The following is a 23,810-nucleotide window of genomic DNA, read 5'->3' as shown; positions in this document are numbered from 1 at the left end:
TAACTACTCACAAATCATAAACATGTCCATAATTAGAGGTGTATTAATATGCATATAGGATCTGAACATATGATCTTCCACCAATTAAACCAACTAGCATCAACTACAAGGAGTAACTAACACTACTAGCAACCTACTAGCACCAATCTCGGACTTGGAGACAAGAATTGGATACAAGAGATGAACTAGGGTTTTGGGATGAGATGGTGCTAATGAAGATGTTGATGGAGATTGCCCTCTCCCGATGAGAGGAGCGTTGGTGATGATGATGGCGATGATTTCCCCCTTCGGGAGGGAAGTTTCCCTGGCAGAACAGCTCTGCGAGAATCCTAGATTGGTTTCGCCTCGTGGCGGCGGAGTTTCGTCCGAGAAGATGGCTTATGATTTTTTCCCATCGAAAGACTCCATATAGCAGAAGATGGTCACCGGAGGGCCACCAGGGGGCCCATGTGGTAGGGGGGCGCGCCCAGGGGGTAGGGCGCGCCCCCCAACCTCGTGGGCAGGGTGTGGCCTCCTCGTGAAGTTCTTGCTCTCAGTATTTTTTATATATTTGGAAAACATCTTCCGTGAAGTTTCAGGACTTTTGGAGCTGTGCAGAATAGGTCTCTAATATTTGCTCTTTTTCCAGCCCAGAATCCCAGTTGCCGGCGTTCTCCCTCTTTATGTAAACCTTGTAAAATAAGAGAGAATAGGCATAAGTATTGTGACATAATGTGTAATAACAACCCATAATGCAATAAATATCGATATAAAAACATGATGCAAAATGGACGTATCACACATCTAGGTGGATTGGTTGCAGGAACCTGGGGATATACCAGTGTTTTCCTTTGGTTCGCCACCCAGGCTCAAAGGGATCATAAGATTATTCATGCTAGAAACTTCCGTGTGCAGCCAAAAGCTATTATAGGCTCTAGCATAGTTGAGTATGTTGCATGACCTCTTTCAGTGGTAGGCTAGCAGATGTAGGGGAAAGTAGGTGTAACTGTCTACCCAGAGTAAAGTATTAATGCTTCTGAAAGACTGTGTCTCGGTCATCCGTTTCTCAAACACCATGTAATGCGAGAAATCCAGCGGAGGAGATCGAGTCTTGTGGGGAAAAGTGCGCAAACCTCTGCAAAGTGTACAAACTAATCATGGTTAGCCGTGTCTCCGGTTATGGACATCTTGAGTATTTGGTTCTTGAGGTTCTTCAATTATCATGTTGATCTCATTACTCTAAATTAATTTGTTGGGTTGTTAACTATTGTTTAATTTGGATTGAGATGGGATTACCATTCTCAATGTTTATCAACTACCACGATAGTTAAACAAAATATATTCCTTTGTTGTAGGAAAAAATTGGCTTTTCGCAAAAAACATTATAACCATAGAGCCTCCACCAGCCATATATGCATGTAGTGATAGCATTTACTTGTTCATTGCTCTATTGTGTTATCTTGTTAGCATATTCCTTGTGCTGACCCGTTTCGGGCTGCAACATATCATGTTCCAGACTTTTCAGACGAAGAGTAAGGTGCGCTAGGTCATTTATCGTGCACTCAGCTATGCCTTTGGAGTTGATGGACTCACTTTATCTTCCAAGCCTTCCGCTGTTAACTTATTTAGATGGCCTTAAGTCATATTATTGTATTAAGTTCTCTTGTGAGACATTCGATGTAATAAGTGTCTGATTGCTACTCTGTTATAAATCCTTTGAAGTACTGTGTGTGTCAGCATTACCGATCCAGGGATGACACTTATGCACGGATATTTGACCATCTAAAGTCGGATCGCTACAAGATGGTATCAGAGCACACGCTAATTGTAGGACACGACCACCAAGATAAGTCATAGGTCACTCTACTTTACTCATTTCTGACTCGTCTCCGTTTTTCAACTCTATAGGATGGCGGACCTAAGGAATAAGTTTGCACAACCGGATGAAGACACACCTTTTGGACGACACTTGAAGGAAGTCACTAGGTACCTGAACATCGGAATACCAAGCTTCACCAGGACGTACACCGCCAGTTTACCACAAGAGGAGCGTTGGACGATTCAAGTTCAAGTTCCAGGAAGGAGATTTACGCCAGTTACTGAACCCATAGAGTTTTCCTTCGATGCAATTTTTTATATTTGTTTAGGATTTTTTCTTTTCGGCAGAATTTAATTTTTAAAAAAAGTTTAGGGCCGGCCCGAGACGAGCCAGGCCGAAGCACAGTTGCCGCCACCTTCCCGCCGCGCGACGCCGTGCCGTCGCTGGACTCCCGAAGGAGTCCGAGCTCGCCCCAGCGCGCCGCCCGACCCCCTCCCCAAGTTGGCCACCCCAACCTCCTATAAGTACCGCCGCCCCGCTGCCCTCTCTCCACCGTCACACACCACCACCACCGCCGCCTACGCCACCCGCCGCCTGCGCCGCTCGCCGCTACCTGCACGCTGATGTTCCGCCGCTCGCGCACCGCTACGCCTCTGCCCTCGCCGCCCGCTAGCCCGCGCCGCACCGCCACCGGATTCCACGACGTCGCCGCCGGTTTTCGCCCAAGAGTCGGTAAAAACCCGCAAAGCCGCCGCCGTTTTTTCTTGTAAACACTAGATTGGTTTTTTTAGATCGGATCGGTTTTCTTCGGTTAGCTCTCATCTACGAACATTCGTTCATTAATTCATTTTAATGAATGAATTCGTTCATTAGTCTTTGTTAGCGGACGTTCGTCCGATAGATTTTTATTTTTATTTTCGACCAGGGACCTATCCGCGATTTTATCGCAGATTAGCCCCTCATCGTCAAACCCTCGCAACTTTTTAACCGTTAGTCCAAATTCAGTGAAACCAATGCCAAAATCTTCGTCTCGAGCCCCTCTTTCTGGTTAATCAACTTGGACATGGTTTTGACAAATATAAAATCTGGTTTCATGAAGATTTGAATTCGAAATTCTTTTGATCGTAGTTTTAGTTCCGTAGCTCCGATTTGATCGATTCTTTTTGCAAATCGAAGCTCTTCAGTTGAGCTTTCAGATTGGATATTCTTATTTGAGTTTACCCTTGCATCTATGCTTGAGTGCTCATGTATGCTATTGTTTGTTTGTCATAAAATTTTCGGAGTGCGAAGTGTGCTACTACGAGTCTCTAGGGTTTGCGGATCGTCAGCAAGGCAAGTAACACTTTGATTATACTTCTTCATTACCCAGTTTTTATGCATTAGCTACAATCCTCAAACATTGCATGAGTAGGATATTTTAACTTGTGGGTATTGGGAAGTAGATGATGAGGTAGAACCTATTGCCCTTTTATTATCAAACCCTTGGGGGTTACTTCTACGTTATGCTTATATTGCTATGCTATGCTCGTAGATGTGGTTTTTTTGAGTGGTCCATGACAGATGTGAGATTGTTAATTAATGGTCAACTTAAGGTGGCTACTTAAATACACATCTGGGTGGATTGGTTGCGGGCACCTGGGGATATACCAGTGTTTTCCTTTGGTTCGCCACCCATGCTCAAAGGGATCATAATATTATTCATGCTAGAAACTTCAGTGTGCAGCCACAAGCTATTATAGGTTCTAGCATAGTTGAGTATGTTGCTTGACCTCTTTCAGTGGTAGGCTAGCAGATGTAGGGGAAAGTGTTGGGGAACGTTGCAGAAAACAAAATTTTCCTACGGTTTCACCAAGATCCATCTAGGAGTTCATCTAGCAACGAGTGATTGGATTGCATCTACATACCTTTGTAGATCACGTGCGGAAGCGTTCACAGAACGGGGATGGGGAAGGCATACTCGACGTGATCCAAATCACCAGAGATCCTAGCGCCGAACGGACGGCACCTCCGTGTTCAACACACGTACGGTCAGCGTAACGTCTCCTTCTTCTTGATCCAGCAAGAGGGAAGGAGAGGTTGAGGAAGATGGCTCCAGCAGCAGCACGACGGCGTGGTGGTGATGGAGCTGCAGTACTCCGTCAGGGCTTCGCCAAGCGCTATGGAGGAGGAGGAGGTGTTGGAGAGGGAGAAGGAGGCAGCCAAAGGCGTGGGAGAAAAGCCCTCCTTCCCTCACTATATATAGGAGGGCCAAGGGGGGGGCGCCGGCCCTAGGAGATCCAATCTCCTTGGGTGGGGCGGCGGCCAAGGGAGGTTTCCCTCCCCCCAAGGCACCTAGGAGGTGCCTTCCCCTCCTAGGACTCTTCCCCCTTGAAACCCTAGGCGCATGGGCCTCTTGGGGCTGGTGCCCTTGGCCCATGTAGGCCAAGGCGCACCCCCTACAGCCCATGTGGCCCCCCGGGACAGGTGGCCCCACCCGGTGGACCCCCGGGACCCTTCCGGTGGTCCCGGTACAATACCGATGACCCCGAAACTTGTCCCGATGGCCGAAACAGGACTTCCCATATATAAATCTTTACCTCCGGATCATTCCGGAACTCCTCGTGACGTCCGGGATCTTATCCGGGACTCTGAACAACATTCGGGTTACTGCATATAAATATCCCTACAACCCTAGCGTCACCGAACCTTAAGTGTGTAGACCCTAGGGGTTCGGGAGATATGTAGACATGACCGAGACGACTCTCCGGTCAATAACCAACAGCGGGATCTAGATACCCATGTTGGCTCCCACATACTCCACGATGATCTCATCGGATGAACCACGATGTCGAGGATTTAAGCAACCCCGTATACAATTCCCTTTGTCAATCGGTATGTTACTTGCCCGAGATTCAATCGTCGGTATCCCAATACCTCGTTCAATCTCGTTACCGGCAAGTCACTTTACTCGTACCGTAATGCATGATCCCGTGACCAGACACTTGGTCACTTTGAGCTCATTATGATGATGCATTACCGAGTGGGCCCAGTGATACCTCTCCGTCATACGGAGTGACAAATCCCAGTCTCGATCCGTGTCAACCCAACAGACACTTTCGGAGATACCTGTAGCGCACCTTTATAGTCACCCAGTTACATTGTGACGTTTGGTACACCCAAAGCACTCCTACGGTATCCGGGAGTTACACGATCTCATGGTCAAAGGAAAAGATACTTGACATTGGAAAAGCTCTAGCAAACGAACTACACGATCTTGTGCTATGCTTAGGAATGGGTCTTGTCCATCACATCATTCTCCTAATGATGTGATCCCGTTATCAATGACATCCTATGTCCATAGTCAGGAAACCATGACTATCTGTTGATCAACGAGCTAGTCAACTAGAGGCTTACTAGGGACATGTTGGCGTCTATTATTCACACGTGTATTACGATTTCCGGATAATACAGTTATAGCATGAATAAAGACAATTATCATGAACCAAGAAATATAATAATAATACTTTTATTATTGCCTCTAGGGCATATTTCCAACAGTCTCCCACTTGCACTAGAGTCAATAATCTAGTTACATTGTGATGAATCGAACACCCATAGAGTACTGGTGTTGATCATGTTTTGCTCGCGAGAGAGGTTTAGTCAATGGATCTGCGACATTCAGATCCGTATGCACTTTGCAAATTTCTATGTCTCCATCTTGAACATTTTCACGAATGGAGTTGAAGCGACGCTTGATGTGCCTGTTCTTCTTGTGAAACCTGGGCTCCTTGGCGAGTGCAATAGCTCCAGTGTTGTCACAGAAGAGTTTGATCGGTCCCGACGCATTGGGTATGACTCCTAGGTCGGTGATGAACTCCTTCACCCAAATTGCTTCATGCGCTGCCTCCGAGGCTGCCATGTACTCCGCTTCACATGTAGATCCCGCCACGACGCTCTGCTTGCAGCTGCACCAGCTTACTGCTCCACCATTCAACATATACACGTATCCGGTTTGTGACCTAGAGTCATCCAGATCTGTGTCGAAGCTAGCGTCGACGTAACCCTTTACGACGAGCTCTTCGTCACCTCCATAAACGAGAAACATGTCCTTTGTCCTTTTCAGGTACTTCAGGATATTCTTGACCACTGTCCAGTGTTCCTTGCCGGGATTACTTTGGTACCTGCCTACCAAACTTACGGCAAGGTTTACATCAGGTCTGGTACACAACATGGCATACATAATAGATCCTATGGCTGAAGCATAGGGGATGACACTCATCTCTTCTTTATCTTTTGCCGTGGTCGGGCATTGAGCCGAGCTCAATCTCACACCTTGCAAAACAGGCAAGAACCCTTTCTTGGACTGATCCATTTTGAACTTCTTCAAAATCTTATCAAGGTATGTGCTTTGTGAAAGACCTATGAGGCGTCTCGATCTATCCCTATAGATCTTGATGCCTAATATATAAGCAGCTTCTCCAAGGTCCTTCATTGAAAAACTCTTATTCAAGTAGGCCTTAATGCTGTCCAAGAGTTCTATATCATTTCCCATCAAAAATATGTCATCTACATATAATATGAGAAATGCTACAGAGCTCCCACTCACTTTCTTGTAAACGCAGGCTTCTCCATAAGTCTGCATAAAGCCAAACGCTTTGATCATCTCATCAAAGCGAATGTTCCAACTCCGAGATGCTTGCACCAGCCCATAAATGGATCGCTGGAGCTTGCATACCTTGTTAGCATTCTTAGGGTCGACAAAACCTTCCGGCTGCATCATATACAGTTCTTCCTTAAGATAACCATTAAGGAATGCCGTTTTGACGTCCATTTGCCATATCTCATAATCATAGTATGCGGCAATTGCTAACATGATTCGGACGGACTTCAGCTTCGCTACGGGAGAGAACGTCTCATCGTAGTCAACCCCTTGAACTTGCCGATAACCCTTAGCGACAAGTCGAGCTTTATAGATGGTAACATGACCATCCATGTCCGTCTTCTTTTTAAAGATCCATTTGTTTTCTATCGCTCGCCGATCATCGGGCAAGTTTGTCAAAGTCCACACTTTGTTTTCATACATGGATCCTATCTCGGATTTCATGGCTTTAAGCCATTTGTTGGAATCTGGGCCTGCCATCGCTTCTTCATAGTTCGAAGGTTCACCGTTGTCTAACAACATGATTTCCAGGACAGGGTTGCCGTACCACTCTGGTGCGGAACGTGTCCTTGTGGACCTACGAAGCTCAGTAGTAACTTGATCTGAAGTTTCATGATCATCATCATTAACCTCCTCTCCAACCGGTGGAGGCACCACAGAAACATTTTCTTGAGCTGCGCTACTCTCCGGTTCAAGAGGTAATACTTCATCAAGTTCCACTTTCCTCCCACTTACTTCTTTCGAGAGAAACTCTTTCTCTAGAAAGAGTCCGTTCTTGGCAACAAAGATCTTGCCTTCGGATCTTAGGTAGAAGGTATACCCAATGGTTTCCTTAGGGTATCCTATGAAGACGCATTTTTCCGACTTGGGTTCGAGCTTCTCAGATTGAAGTTTCTTGACATAAGCATCCGCATTCCTAAACTTTTAGAAACGACAGCTTAGGTTTCTTGCCAAACCATAATTCATACGGTGTCGTCTCAACGGATTTAGACGGAGCCCTATTTAAAGTGAATGTAGCTGTCTTTAGAGCGTATCCCCAAAATGGTAGCGGTAAATCGGTAAGAGACATCATAGACCGCACCATATCCAATAGAGTGCGATTACGACGTTCGGACACACCGTTACGCTGAGGTGTTCCAGGCGGCGTGAGTTGTGAAACGATTCCACATTTTCTTAAGTGTGTGCCAAATTCGTGACTCAAGTATTCTCCTCCACGATCTGATCGTAGAAACTTGATTTTCCTGTCACGTTGATTCTCAACCTCACTCTAAAATTCCTTGAACTTTTCAAAGGTTTCAGACTTGTGTTTCATTAAGTAGATATACCCTTATCTACTCAAGTCATCAGTGAGGGTGAGAACATAATGATAGCCACCGCGAGCCTCAACACTCATTGGACCGCACACATCAGTATGTATGATTTCCAATAAGTTGGTTGCTCGCTCCATTGTTCCTGAGAACAGAGTCTTGGTCATTTTACCCATGAGGCATGGTTCGCACGTGTCAAATGATTCATAATCAAGAGACTCTAAAGGTCCATCAGCATGGAGCTTCTTCATGCGTTTGACACCTATGTGACCAAGGCGGCAGTGCCACAAGTATGTGGGACTATCATTATCAACCTTACATCTTTTTGTATTCACACTATGAATATGTGTAATATTACGTTTGAGATTCATTAAGAATAAACCATTGAACATCAGAGCATGACCATAAAACATATCTCTCATATAAATAGAACAACCATTATTCTCGGATTTAAATGAGTAGCCATCTCGTATTAAACGAGATCCTGATACAATGTTCATGCTCAAACTTGGCACTAAATAACAATTATTGAGGTTTATTAGTAATCCCGTAGGTAAATGTAGAGGTAGCGTGCCGACGGCGATCACATCGACCTTGGAACCATTCCCGACGCGCATCGTCACCTCGTCCTTCGCCAGTCTCCGTTTATTCCGCAGCTCCTGCTGTGAGTTACAAATATGAGCAACGACACCGGTATCAAATACCAAGGAGTTACTACAAGTAATGGTAAGGTACACATCAATTACATGTATATCAAATATACCTTTGGTGTTGCCGGCCTTCTTGTCCGCTAAGTATTTGGGGCAGTTCCGCTTCCAGTGACCCTTCCCTTTGCAATAAAAGCACTCCGTCTCAGGCTTGGGTCCTTTCTTTGACTTCTTCCTGGTAGTTTGCTTGCCGGGCGCGGCAACTTCCTTGCCGTCCTTCTTGAAGTTCTTTTTACCCTTGCCCTTATTGAACTTAGTGGTTTTATTCACCATCAACACTTGATGTTCCTTCTTGACTTCCACCTCTGCTAATTTCAGCATAGCAAATACTTCAGGAATGGTCTTTTCCATCCCCTGCATATTGAAGTTCATCACAAAGCTCTTGTAGCTTGGTGGAAGCGACTGGAGGATTCTGTCAATGACCGCATCATCCGGGAGATTAACTCCCAGCTGAGTCAAGCGGTTATGTAACCCAGACATAGTGAGTATGTGCTCACTGACAGAACTATTTTCCTCCATCTTACAGCTGAATAATTTGTCGGAGACTTCATATCTCTCGACCCGGGCATGAGCTTGGAAAACCATTTTCAGCTCTTCGAACATCTCATATGCTCCATGTCTCTCAAAATGCTTTTGGAGCCCCGGCTCTAAGCTGTAAAGCATGCCGCACTGAATGAGGGAGTAGTCATCAGCACGTGTCTGCCAAGCGTTCATAACGTCTTGGTTCTGTGGGACAGGTGGATCACCTAGCGGTGCTTGCAGGACATAATCTTTCTTGGCAGCTATGAGGATGATCCTCAGGTTCCGGACCCAGTCCGTATAGTTGCTGCCATCGTCTTTCAGCTTGGTTTTCTCTAGGAACGTGTTGAAGTTGAGGACTACGTTGGCCATTTGATCTACAAGACATATTTGCAAAGGATTTAGACTAAGTTCATGATAATTAAGTTCATCTGATCAAATTATTAATGAACTCCTACTTAGATTAGACATCCCTCTAGTCATCTAAGTGTTACACGATCCGAGTCGACTAGGCCGTGTCCGATCATCACGTGAGACGGACTAGTCATCATCGATGAACATCTTCATGTTGATCGTATCTTCCATACGACTCATGTTCGACCTTTCGGTCTCTGTGTTCCGAGGCCATGTCTGTACATGCTAGGCTCGTCAAGTTAACCCTAAGTGTTTTTGCATGTGTAAAACTGTCTTACACCCGTTGTACGTGAACGTAAGGATCTATCACACCCGATCATCACGTGGTGCTTCGAAACGACGAACTTTAGCAACGGTGCACAGTTAGGGGAGAACACTTCTTGAAATTGTTGTAAGGGGTCATCTTATTTAGTACCGTCGTTCTAAGTAAACAAGATGCAAAACATGATAAACATCAAATGCAATCAAATAATAATAATGACATGATATGGCCAATATCACATAGATCCTTTGATCTCCATCTTGGGGCTCCATGATCATCTTGTCACCAGCATGACACCATGATCTCCATCATCATGATCTCTATCATTGTGTCTCCATGAAGTTGCTCGCCAACTATTACTTCTACTACTATGGCTAACGCGTTTAGCAATAAAGTAAAGTAATTTACATGGCGTTTCTCAATGACACGCAGGTCATACAAAAAATAAAGACAACTCCTATGGCTCCTGCCGGTTGTCATACTCATCGACATGCAAGTCGTTATTCCTATTACAATAGCATGAACAACTCATACATCACATATAGATCATTCATCATTCATCAAAACTTTGGCCATATCATATCACAAAGCACTTGCTGCAAAAACAAGTTAGACGTCCTCTAATTGTTGTTGCAAGTTTTACGTGGCTGAAGTAGGGTTCTAGCAAGAACGTTTTCTTACCTATGTGAAATCCACAACGTGATTTGTCAACTTCTATTTACCCTTCATAAGGACCCTTTTCATCGAATCCGCTCCAACTAAAGTAGGAGAGACAGACACCCGCCAGCCACCTTATGCAACTTGTGCATGTTAGTCGGTGGAACCGGTCTCACGTAAGCATACGTGTAAGGTTGGTCCGGGCCGCTTCATCCCACAATACCGTTGAAGCAGGATAATACTAGTAGCGGCAAGAAAGTTGACAACATCTACGCCCACAACAAATTGTGTTCTACTCGTGCAAGAAGAACTACGCATAGACCTAGCTCATGATGCCACTGTTTGGGAACGTTGCAGAAAACAAAATTTTCCTACGGTTTCACCAAACCATCTAGGAGTTCATCTAGCAACGAGTGATTGGATTGCATCTACATACCTTTGTAGATCACGCGCGGAAGCGTTCAAAGAACGGGGATGAGGAAGGCGTACTCGACATGATCCAAATCACCGGAGATCCTAGCGCCGAACGGACGGCACCTCCGTGTTCAACACACGTACGGTCAGCGTAACGTCTCCTTCTTCTTGATCCAGCAAGAGGGAAGGAGAGGTTGAGGAAGATGGCTCCAGCAGCAGCACAATGGCGTGGTGGTGATGGAGCTGCAGTACTCCGTCAGGGCTTCGCCAAGCGCTATGGAGGAGGAGGAGGTGTTGGAGAGGGAGAAGGAGGCAACCAAAGGCGTGGGAGAAAAGCCCTCCTTCCCTCACTATATATAGGAGGGCCAAGGGGGGGGGGCGCCGGCCCTAGGAGATCCAATCTCCTTGGGTGGGGCGGCGGCCAAGGGAGGTTTCCCTCCCCCCAAGGCACCTAGGAGGTGCCTTCCCCTCCTAGGACTCTTCCCCCTTGAAACCCTAGGTGCATGGGCCTCTTGGGGCTGGTGCCCTTGGCCCATGTAGGCCAAGGCGCACCCCCTACAGCCCATGTGGCCCCCCGGGACAGGTGGCCCCACCCGGTGGACCCCCGGGACCCTTCCGGTGGTCCCGGTACAATACCGATGACCCCGAAACTTGTCCCGATGGCCGAAACAGGACTTCCCATATATAAATCTTTACCTCCGGATCATTCCAGGACTCCTCGTGACGTCCGGGATCTTATCCGGGACTCCGAACAACATTCGGGTTACTGCATATACATATCCCTACAACCCTAGCGTCACCGAACCTTAAGTGTGTAGACCCTAGGGGTTCGGGAGATATGTAGACATGACCGAGACGACTCTCCAGTCAATAACCAACAGCGGGATCTGGATACCCATGTTGGCTCCCACATACTCCACGATGATCTCATCGGATGAACCACGATGTCGAGGATTTAAGCAACCCCGTATACAATTCCCTTTGTCAATCGGTATGTTACTTGCCCGAGATTCGATCGTCGGTATCCCAATACCTCGTTCAATCTCGTTACCGTCAAGTCACTTTACTCGTACAGTAATGCATGATCCCGTGACCAGACACTTGGTCACTTTGAGCTCATTATGATGATGCATTACCGAGTGGGCCCAGTGATACCTCTCCGTCATACGGAGTGACAAATCCCAGTCTCGATCCGTGTCAACCCAACAGACACTTTCGGAGATACCTGTAGCGCACCTTCATAGTCACCCAGTTACGTTGTGACGTTTGGTACACCCAAAGCACTCCTACGGTATCCGGGAGTTACACGATCTCATGGTCAAAGGAAAAGATACTTGACATTGGAAAAGCTCTAGCAAACGAACTACACGATCTTGTGCTATGCTTAGGAATGGGTCTTGTCCATCACATCATTCTCCTAATGATGTGATCCCGTTATCAATGACATCCAATGTCCATAGTCAGGAAACCATGACTATCTGTTGATCAACGAGCTAGTCAACTAGAGGCTTACTAGGGACATGTTGGCGTCTATTATTCACACGTGTATTACGATTTCCGGATAATACAGTTATAGCATGAATAAAGACAATTATCATGAACAAAGAAATATAATAATAATACTTTTATTATTGCCTCTAGGGAATATTTCCAACAGAAAGTAGGTGTAACTTTCTACCCAGAGTAAAGTGTTAATGCTTCTGAAAGACCGTGTCTTGGTCATCATTTCTCCAACACCATGTAGTGCGAGAAATCCAGCAGAGGAGATCGAGTCTTGTGGGGAAAAGTGCGCAAACCTCTGGAGAGTGTACAAAGTAATCAAGGTTAGCCGTGTCCCCGGTTATGGACATCTTGATTATTTGGGTCTTGAGGTTCTTGAATTATCATGTTGATCTCATCACTCTAAATTAATTTGTTGGGTTGTTAACTATTGTTTAATTGGGATTGAGATGGGGTTACCATTCTCAATGTTTATCAACTACCATGATAGTTAAACAAAATATATTCCTTTGTTGTAGGAAAAAATTGGCTTTTCGCAAAAACATTAGAACCATAGAGCCTCCACCAGCCATATACGCTGATGTTCTGCCGCCCGCGCGCTGCTACTCCTCCGCCATCGCAATGCCGCACCGCCGCCTCGCCGCCCTGCTGGCCCACGCCGCGCCGCTGCCGCCGGTTTTTGCCCAAGAATTGGTAAAAACGGGCAAAGCCGCCGCCGTTTGTTCTTGAAAACCCTAGATCGGTTTTTTTATTTTAGATCAGATCGGTTTTCTTCGGTTAGCTCTAATATACGAACATTCGTTCGTTAATTCGTTTTAACGAATGAATTCGTTCGTTAGTCTCTGTTAGCAGACATTCATCCGATAGATTTTTCTTTTTCTTTTTATTTTCGACCAGGGACCTATCCACTATTTTATCATAGATTAGCCCCTGATCTTCAAACCCTCGCAACTTTTTAACCGTTAGTCCAAATTCAGTTAAACCAACGCCAAAATCTTCGTCTTGAGCCCCTCTTTCTGGTTAATCAACTTGAACAAGGTTTTAACAAATATAAAATCTGGTTTCAAGCAGATTTGAATTCGAAGTTCTTTTGATCGTAGTTTTAGTTTCATAGCTCCGATTTGATCGATTCTTTTTGCAAATCGAAGCTCTTTAGTTGAGCTTTCAGATTGGATCTTTCTTATTTGTGTTTTACCCTTGCATCTATGCTTGAGTACTTATGTATGCTATTGTTTGTTTGTGATAGAATTTCCAGAGTATGAAGCGTGCTACCGCGAGTCTCTAGGGTTTGCAGATCGTCAGCAAGGCAAGTAACACTTTGATCATACTTCTTCATTACCCAGTTTTTATGCATTAGCTACAATCCTCAAACATTGCATGAGTAGGATGTTTTAACTTGTGGGTATTGGGAAGTAGATGATGAGGTAGAACCTATTTCCCTTTTATTACCAAACCCTTGGGAGTTACTTCTACGTTATGCGTATATTGCTATGCTATGCTCGTAGACGTGGTTTTTTTTGAGTGATTCATGACAGATGTGAGATTGTTAATTAATGGTTAACTTAAGGTGGCTACTTAAATACACATCTGGGTGGATTGGTTGCGGGCACCTTGGGATATACCAGTGTTGTCCTTTGGTTCGCCACCCAGGCTCAAAGGGATCATAAGATTATTCATGCTAGAAACTTCCGTGTGCAGCCAGAAGCTATTATAGGCTCTAGCATAGTTGAGTATGTTGCATGACCTCTTTCAATGGTAGGCTAGCAGATGTAGGGGAAAGTAGGTGTAACTGTCTACCCAGAGAAAAGTGTTAATGCTTCTGAAAGATTGTGTCTCGGTCATCCGTTTCTCAAACACCATGTAGTGCAAGAAATCCAACGGAGGAGATCGAGTCTTGTGGGGAAAAGTGCGTAAACCTCTGCAGAGTGTACAAACTAATCATGGTTAGCCGTGTTCCCAGTTATGGACATCTTGAGTATCTGGTTCTTGAATTATCAAGTTGATCTCATCACTCTAAATTAATTTGTTGGGTTGTTAACTATTGTTTAATTGGGATTGAGATGGGGCTACCATTCTCAATGGTTATCAACTACCATGATATTTAAACAAAATATATTCCTTTGTTATAGAAAAAATGGCTTTCCGCGAAAACATTATAACCATAGAGCCTCCACCAGCCATATATGCATGTAGTGATAGCATTTACTTGTTCATTGCTCTATTGTGTTATCTTGCCAGCATATTCCATGTGCTGACCCGTTTCGGGCTGCAACATATCACGTTGCAGACTTTTCAGACGAAGAGTATGGTGCGCTAGGTCGTTTATCGTGCACTCAGCTATGCCTTTGGAGTTGATGGACTCACTTTATCTTCCAAGCCTTCCGCTGTTATCTTATTTAGATGGCCTTAAGTCATATTATAATATTAAGTTCTCTTGTGAGACATTCGATGTAATAAGTGTCTGATTTCTACTCTGTTATAAATCCTTCGATGTACTGTGTGTGCGAGCATTTCTGATCCAGGGATGACACTTATGCACAGAGATTTGACCATCTGAAGTCAGATCGCTACAAGATGGTATCAGAGCACACGCTGATTGTAGGACACGACCACCAAGATAAGCCATAGGCCACTCTACTCTACTCATTTCTGACTCTTCTCCCTTTTTCCACTCTATAGGATGGTGGACCTAAGTAACAAGTTTGCACAACCAGATGAAGACACACCTTTTGGACGACACTTGAAGGAAGTCACTTGGTACCTGAACATCGGAATACCAAGCTTCACCAGGACCTACACTGCCAGTTTACCAGAAGAGGAGCGTTGGATGATTCAAGTTCAAGTTCCAGGAAGGACATTTACGCCAGTTACTGATCCATAGAGTTTTCCTTTGATGCAATTTTTTATATTTATTTAGTATTTTTCCTTTTTGGCGGAATTTATTTTTAAAAAAGTTTTGGGCCGGCCCGAGCCGAGCCGGGCCGAAGCCCAGTCGCCGCCACCTTCCCACCGCGCGACGCCGTGCCGTCGCCGGACTCCCGAAGGAGTCCGAGCTCGCCCCGCCGCGCCGCCCGACCCCCTCCCCAAGTAGGCCACCCCCCGACCTCCTATAAGTACCGCCGCCCCGCTGCCCTCTCTCCACCATCCCGCACCACCACCATCGCCGCCTACGCTGCCCGCCGCCTACGCCGCTCGCCGCTGCCCGCACGCTGATGTTCCAACGCCCGCGCGCCACTACTCCTCCGCCCTCGCCGCGCTGCACCGCCGCCTCGTCGCCCCACTGGCCCGCGTCACGTCACCGCCGGATTCCGCGATGCCGCCACCACACGGTTTTCGCCCAAGAATCGGTAATAACCCGCAAAGCCGCCATTGTTTTTCTTGTAAACCCTAGATCGTTTTTTTATATTTTAGATTGGATCGGTTTTCTTCGGTTAGCTCTAATCTACGAACATTCGTTCGTTAATTTGTTTTAACAAATGAATTCGTTCGTTAGTCTCTATTAGCGGACGTTCGTCCAATAGATTTTTATTTTTATTTTTATTTTTGACCAGGGACCTATCCATGATTTTATCGCATGATCTTCAAACCCTCGCAACTTTTTAACCGTTAGTCCAAACTCAGTGAAACCAACGCCAAAATCTTCGTCTCGAGCCCCTCTTTTTGGTTAATCAACTTGAACATGGTTTTGACAAATATAAAATCTGGTTTCAAGCAGATTTGAATTCGAAGTTCTTTTGATCGTAGTTTTAGTTACGTTGCTCCGATTTGATCGACTCTTTTTGCAAATCGAAGCTCTTCAGTTGAGCTTTCAAATTGGATCTTCTTATTTGAGTTTTACCCTTGCATCTATGTTTGAGTGCTTATGTATGCTATTGTTTGTTTGCAATAGAATTTTCAGAGTGCGAAGCGTGCTACTACGAGTCTCTAGGGTTCGAGGATCGTCAGCAAGGCAAGTAACACTTTGATCATACATCTTTGTTACCCAATTTTTATGCATTAGCTACAATCCTCAAACATTGCATGAGTAGGATCTTTTAACTTGTGGGTATTGGGTAGTAGATGATGAGGTAGAACATATTGCCCTTTTATTATCAAACCTTTAGGAGTTACTTCTACGTTATGCTTATATTGCTATGCTATGCTCGTAGACGTGTTTTGTTTTGAGTGATCCATGACAAATGTGAGATTGTTAATTAATGGTTAACTTAAGGTGGATACTTAAATACACATCTGGGTGGATTGGTTGTGGGCACCTGGGGATATACCAGTGTTGTCCTTTGGTTCGCCACCCAGGCTCAAAGGGATCATAAGATTATTCATGCTAGAAACTTCCGTGTGCAGCCACAAGCTATTATAGGCTCTAGCATAGTTGAGTATGTTGCACGACCTCTTTTAGTGGTAGGCTAGCAGATGTAGGGGAAAGTAGGTGTAACTATCTACCCAGAGTAAAGTGTTAATGCTTCTGAAAGACTGTGTCTCAGTCATCGGTTTCTCAAACACCATGTAGTGCGAGAAATCCAGCGGAGGAGATCGAGTCTTGTGGGCAAAAGTACGCAAACCTCTGCAGAGTGTACAAACTAATCATGGTTAGCCGTGTCCCCGGTTATGGACATTTTGAATATCTGGTTCTTGAATTATCATGTTGACCTCATCACTCTAAATTAATTTGTTGGGTTGTTAACTATTGTTTAATTAGGATTGAGATGGGGTTACAATTCTCAATGTTTATCAACTACCATGATAGTTAAACAAATATATTCCTTTGTTGTAGGAAAAAATGGCTTTTCGCAAAAACATTATAACCATAGAGCCTCCACCAGCCATATATGCATGTAGTGATAGCATTTACTTGTTCATTGCTCTATTGTGTTATCTTGCCAGCATATTCCATGTGCTGAACCGTTTCGGGCTGCAACATATCACATTGCAGACTTTTCAGAGGAAGAGTAAGGTGCGCTAGGTCGTTTATCGTGCACTCAGCTATGCCTTTGGAGTTGATGGACTCACTTTATCTTCCAAGCCTTCCGCTGTTATCTTATTTAGATGACCTTAAGCCATACTATTGTATTAAGTTCTCTTGTGAGACATTCGATGTAATAAGTGTCTGATTGCTACTCTGTTATAAATCCTTCGAAGTACTGTGTGTGTCAGCATTACCGATCCAGGGATGACACTTATGCACAGAGATTTGAACATCTGAAGTCGGATCGCTACAAGATGGTATCAGAGCACACACTGATTGTAGGACACGACCACCAAGATAAGCCATAGGTCACTCTACTCTACTCATTTCTGACTCGTCTCCCTTTTTCCACTCTATAGGATGGCGGACCTAAGGAAAAAGTTTGCATAACCGGATGAAGACACATGTTTTGGACGACACTTGAAGGAAGTCACTAGGTACCTGAACATCGGAATACCAAGCTTCACCAGGACCTACACCGCCAGTTTACCAAAGAGGAGCGTTGGATGATTCAAGTTCAAGTTCCAAGAAGGACATTTACGCCAGTTACTGAACCCATAGAGTTTTCCTTTGATGCAATTTTTTAATATTTATTTAGGATTTTTCCTTTTCGGCGGAATTTATTTTTAAAAAAAGTTTTGGGCCAGCCCGAGCTGAGCCCGGTCGAAGCCCAGTCGCCGCCACCTTCCCTCCGCGCGACGCCATGCCGTCGCCGGACTCCCGAAGGAGTCCGAGCTCGCTCCGCCGTGCCGCCCGACCCCCTCCCCAAGTCGGCCACTCCCCGACCTCCTATAAGTACCGCCGCCTAGCCGCCCTCTCTCCCCCGTCCTGCACCACCACCTCCGCTGCCTGCGCCGCTCGCTGCCGCTGCCCGCCACCCCGCGCGCTGCTGCTTCTGCCACACCACCGCCGCCTCGGCTCGCCTCGCCGCCCCGTTGACCTGCGCCGCCGCCGCCAGTTTTCGCCCAAGAACCGATAAAAACCCGCAAAGCCGCCGTCGTTTTTTCTTGTAAACCCTAGATCGGTTTTTTTATTTTAGATCGGTTCGGTTTTCTCGGTTTTCTTCGGTTAGCTCTAATCTATGAACTTTAACGAATGAATTCGTTCGTTAGTCTCTGTTAGTGGAAGTTCGTCCGATATATTTTTATGTTTATTTTCGGCCAGGGTCCTATCCGTGATTTTATCGCAGATTAGCCGCTGATCTTTAAACGCTCGCAACTTTTTTACCGTTAGTCCAAATCAAGTGAAACCAATGCGAAAATCTTCATCTCGAGCCCCTCTTCCCGGTTAATGAACTTGAACTTGGTTTTGACAAATTTAAAATTTGGTTTCAAGCAGATTTCAATTCGAAGTTATTTTGATCGTAGTTTCAGTTCCGTAGCTCCGATTTGATCGATTCTTTTTGCAAATCGAAGCTCTTCAGTTGAACTTTCAGATTGGATCTTCTTATTTGAGTTTTACCCTTGCATCTTTGATTGAGTGCTTATGTATGCTAATGTTTGTTTGCGATAGAATTTCCGGAGTGCGAAGCGTGCTACTACGAGTCTCTAGGGTTTGTGGATCATCATCAAGCAAGTAACACTTTGATCATACTTCTTCATTACCTAGTTTTTATGCATTAGCTACAATCCTCAAACATTGCATGAGTAGGATCTTTTAACTTGTGGTTATCGGGAAGTAGATGATGAGGTAGAACCTAGTGCCCATTTATTATCAAACCCTTGGGAGTTACTTCTACGTTATGCTTATATTTCTATGCTATGCTCGTAGACGTGGTTTGGTTTGAGTGATCCATGACAGATGTGAGATTGTTAAATAATGGTTAACTTAAGGTGGCTACTTAAATACACATCTGGGTGGATTGGTTGCGGGCACCTGGGGATATACCAGTGTTGTCCTTTGGTTCGCCACCCAAGCTTAAAGGGATCATAAGATTATTCATGCTAGAAACTTCCGTGTGAAGCCACAAGCTATTATGGGCTCTAGCATAGTTGAGTATGTTGCATGACCTCTTTCAGTGGTAGGCTAGCAGTTGTAGGGGAAAGTAGGTGTAACTGTCTACCCAGAGTAAAGAGTTAATACTTCTGAAAGACTGTGTCTCGGTCATCCGTTTCTCAAACACCATGTAGTGCGAGAAGTCCAGTGGAGGAGATCGAGTCTTGTGGGGAAAAGTGCGCAAACCTCTACAGAGTGTACAAACTAATCATGGTTAGCCGTGTCCCCGATTATGGACATCTTGAGTATTTGCTTCTTGAATTATCATGTTGATCTCATCACTCTAAATTAATTTGTTGGGTTATTAACTACTATTCATTGGGATTGAGATGGGGTTACCATTCTCAATGTTTATCAACTACCATTATAGTTAAACAAAATATATTCCTTTGTTGTAGGGAAAAATTGGCTTTTCACATAAACATTATAACCATACAGCCTCCACCAGCCATATATGCATGTAGTGATATCATTTACTTGTTCATTGCTCTATTGTGTTATCTTGCCCGCATATTCCATGTGCTGACCCGTTTCAGGCTGCAACATATCACGTTGCAGACTTTTCAGGCGAAGAGTAAGGTGCGCTAGGTCGTTTGGCGTGCACTCAACTATGTCATTGGAGTTGATGGACTCACTTTATCTTCTAAGCCTTCCGCTGTTATTGTTATTTAGATGGCCTCAATCCATATTATTGTATTAAGTTTTCTTGTGAGACATTTGATGTAATAAGTGTGTGATTGCTACTCTGTTATAAATCCTTCGAAGTACAATGTGTGTCAGCATTACCGATCCAGGGATGACACTTAGGCACAGAGATTTGACCATCTGAGGTCGGATCGCTACAAGATGGTATCGGAGCACATGCTGATTGTAGGACACGACCACCAAGAGAAGCCATAGGTCACTCTTCTCTACTCATTTTTGACTCCTCTCCCTTTTTCCACTCTATAGGATGGCGGACCTAAGGAACAAGTTTGCACAACCGGATGAAGACACACCTTTTGGATGACACTTGAAGGAAGTCACTAGGTACCTGAACATCGGAATACCAAGCTTCACCGTGACCTACACCGCCACTTTACCAGAAGAGGAGCATTGGATGATTCGAGTTCAAGTTCCAGGAAGGACATTTACACCAGTTACTGAACCCATAGAGTTTTGCTTTGATGCACCAAACTGGAGTCTAGGAAAGAGAATGGAAGCCCACATCGCCGTGGGATGCATCAGCAAAGTTTATCAGAAGGATCTTGAGGACACCATCTACCAGATATGTGGGCGCCGAGATGAGCAATCGGAGATGATCAGCACCATGAGGGATAGGTCCATTGCAGCTTTCATCCAGGAGTTAAACCAGCACATTCATCGCCAGGAGAACCAAATGTGCGCAAGCATGACAGACCTAAAGAAGTTGATGACTAGGAACATGGATCTGGAAGAGGAGCTCAAGTCTACACTTGATGGATATGAGGAGGAAATCACAATACTAGTAGAAAAGAAAGACGACCTAACAAGGAAGCTAGGAGTATTCATGCGAGACCCGGCGCCAGGAGGAGATGAAGACCATCCTAGGGACATTCGTTCTGAAGACTACATCATCATCTACGACACCGACTCCGACCCCGATAGTAGTGATGATGACTATGAAGACGAAGCTGGAGTGGATATCATGGAGTCTTCCATCGATCAAAATTTCTAGATGACCACCATATTATCAGTAGTATTCCCCCATGTGTATAGCAGTAGGCCGAGCACTTTTGTAACGGTAGTTAGATCGTTTGTATGCCCTTGTTTGAATTGAGTGGTGTGATACGAATGTGTTTGTCTCATGTGCATATGGGTAGTGCCTTCTCACTAGACCTCACTCTATTCTAATATCTCCCCTCTAAACCCATTAGATGCCTCCGAGACGTGACCCCGGATTTGTCTTCCTACCGGAGCTCACTCAATTGATCCAACATCAGAATACCCTGATGCAGTTTCTAGTCCAGAACCAAGGCAACAACAACAACCCACCGCCACCACCTCAAGTTGACAACTTAGCTCGTTTTCTAAGGTTACAACCGCCGGTGTTTTCCAATACCACCGAGCCAATAGTTGCTGATGACTGGCTCCATAGGATTGGAACGGAGTTGATCACCGCAGGTTGCACAGATGCTTAGAAGGTGCGTTTTGCCGCACATCAATTGGATGGACCCGCAGCCTCATGGTGGGAGAATTACATAGCCACTTTCCCCATAGCCAATGTCACTTGGGAGAAGTTTCAGCAAGCATTCCGCACTGCACATGTCTCAACTGGGGCTATGAGCATGAAGAAGCGTGAGTTTCGCAACTTATGCCAGGGAAACCATACTGTGGGGCAGTACGTGGATGAGTTTAGTAAGTTAGCCCGCTATGCCCTAGATGATGTGGCCATAGATGTCGCGAAGCAGGAGAAGTTTATGGAAGGGCTGAATGATGAGATGAGTATGTAGTTAATGGTGGCAACATTTAACAACTACCAGGAGTTTGTAGACAAGGCTCTTATGATTGAAGGGAAGCAGCAGTAGATTGAGAGCCACAAAAGGAAGTATGTACAAGGGAAGTACAATTTAGTTTCTCAGAGAAGCCTCATTTTACCCCGCACTCGGGAGGATATACCCATAACCATGGGGGCCACACACACAATGGAGGAAGTTCGCATAACCACACTGGCTCCAAGAATGGAAATGGGAATGGAGCAGGTAGCAATCAGAACCGCTCTAACCCAGCCACACCCGCCAAGAAGGACCAAAGTCACATTACTTGTTTCAAGTGCGGGAAGACTGGACACTATGACAATGAGTGTCCTGAAGCATAGAATGGAAATGGCAATGGAAGCTCTAGGAAGAAGCCCAACCCTTTCAACAGGGGACAAGTGAACCACGTGAACGTGGAGGAGGTTGAAGAGCAGCCAGATGCAGTTATAGGTAAGTTTTTGGTTAAGTCATTTACTGCAATCGTTCTTTTTGATACTGGTGCATCGCATTCATACATATCAAGGGGATTTGTGAATAAATATAACTTGCCCACCAAAGTTATTAGGACACCTATGTTACTAAGCTCGTGCTACCTCTTGAGCACTGCGTTGGTTTTCCCCGAAGAGGAAGGGATGATGCAACAAAGTAGCGTAAGTATTTCCCTCAGTTTTTGAGAACCAAGGTATCAATCCAGTAGGAGGCTACGCGTGAGTCCCTCGTACCTGCACAAAACAAATAAATCCTCGCAACCAATGCAAATAGGGGTTGTCAATCCCTATAAGGCCACTTACGAGAGTGAGATCTAATAGATATGATAAGATAATATTTTTGGTATTTTTATGATAAAGATGCAAAGTAAAATAAAGGCAAAGTAAATAGCAAAGGAAGTAACTTAGTAGGAGATCAATATGATAAAGATATACCCGGGGGCCATAGGTTTCACTAGTGGCTTCTTTTGAGAGCATAAGTATTCTACGGTGGGTGAACAAATTACTGTTGAGCAATTGACAGAATTGAGCATAGTTATGAGAATATCTAGGTATGATCATGTATATAGGCATCACGTCCGAGACAAGTAGACTGACTCCTACCTGCATCTACCACTATTACTCCACTCATCGACCGCTATCCAGCATGCATCTAGAGTATTAAGTTAAAAACAGAGTAACACCTTAAGCAATATGACATGATGTAGAGGGATAGACTCATGCAATATGAAGAAAACCCCATCTTGTTATCCTAGATGGCAACAATACAATACGTGCCTTGCTGCCCCTACTGTCACTGGGAAAGGACACCGCAAGATTGAACCCAAAGCTAAGCACTTCTCGCATTGCAAGAAAGATCAATCTAGTAGGCCAAACCAAACTAATAATTCGAAGAGACTTGCAAAGATAACCCATCATACATAAAAGAATTCAGAGAAGATTCAAATATTATTCATAGATAGACTTGATCATAAACCCACAATTCATCGGTCTCAACAAACACACCGCAAAAAGAAGATTACATCGAATAGTTCTCCACAAGAGAGGGGGAGAATGTTGTATTGAGATCCAAAAAGAGAGAAGAAGCCATCTAGCTAATAACGATGGACCCGTAGGTCTGAGGTAAACTACTCACACTTCATCGGAGAGGCTATGGTGTTGATGTAGAAGCCCACCGTGATCGATGCCCCCTCTGGCGGAGCTCCGAAACAAGCCCCAAGATGGGATCTCGTGGATACAGAAAGTTGCGGTGGTGGAATTAGGGTTTTGGCTCCGTATCTGATCGTTTGGGGGTACGTAGGTATATATAGGAGGAAGGAGTACGTCGGTGGAGCAACAGGGGGGCCACGAGGGTGGAGGGCGCGCCTACTGGGGGTGGGCGCACCCCCCTACCTCGTGGCCTCCTGTTTCCTTTCTTGACATAGGGTCCAAGTTTCCCGGGCCTTGTTCGTTGAGAAAATCACGTTCCAGAAGGTTTCATTCCGTTTGGACTCCGTTTGATATTCCTTTTCTGCGAAACCCTAAATCAGGCAAAAAACAACAATTCTGGGCTAGGCCTCCGGTTAATAGGTTAGTCCCAAAAAAAATATAAAAGTGGATAATAAAGCCCAATAATGTCCAAACCAGTAGAGAATATAGCATGGAGAAATCAA

This window comes from Triticum urartu, chromosome 2A (genome assembly GCF_056163025.1).
Source record: "Triticum urartu cultivar PI428250 chromosome 2A, HENAU_Tu73, whole genome shotgun sequence".
NCBI lineage: Eukaryota > Viridiplantae > Streptophyta > Magnoliopsida > Poales > Poaceae > Triticum > Triticum urartu.
Note: the sequence above shows the minus strand (reverse complement) of the source record.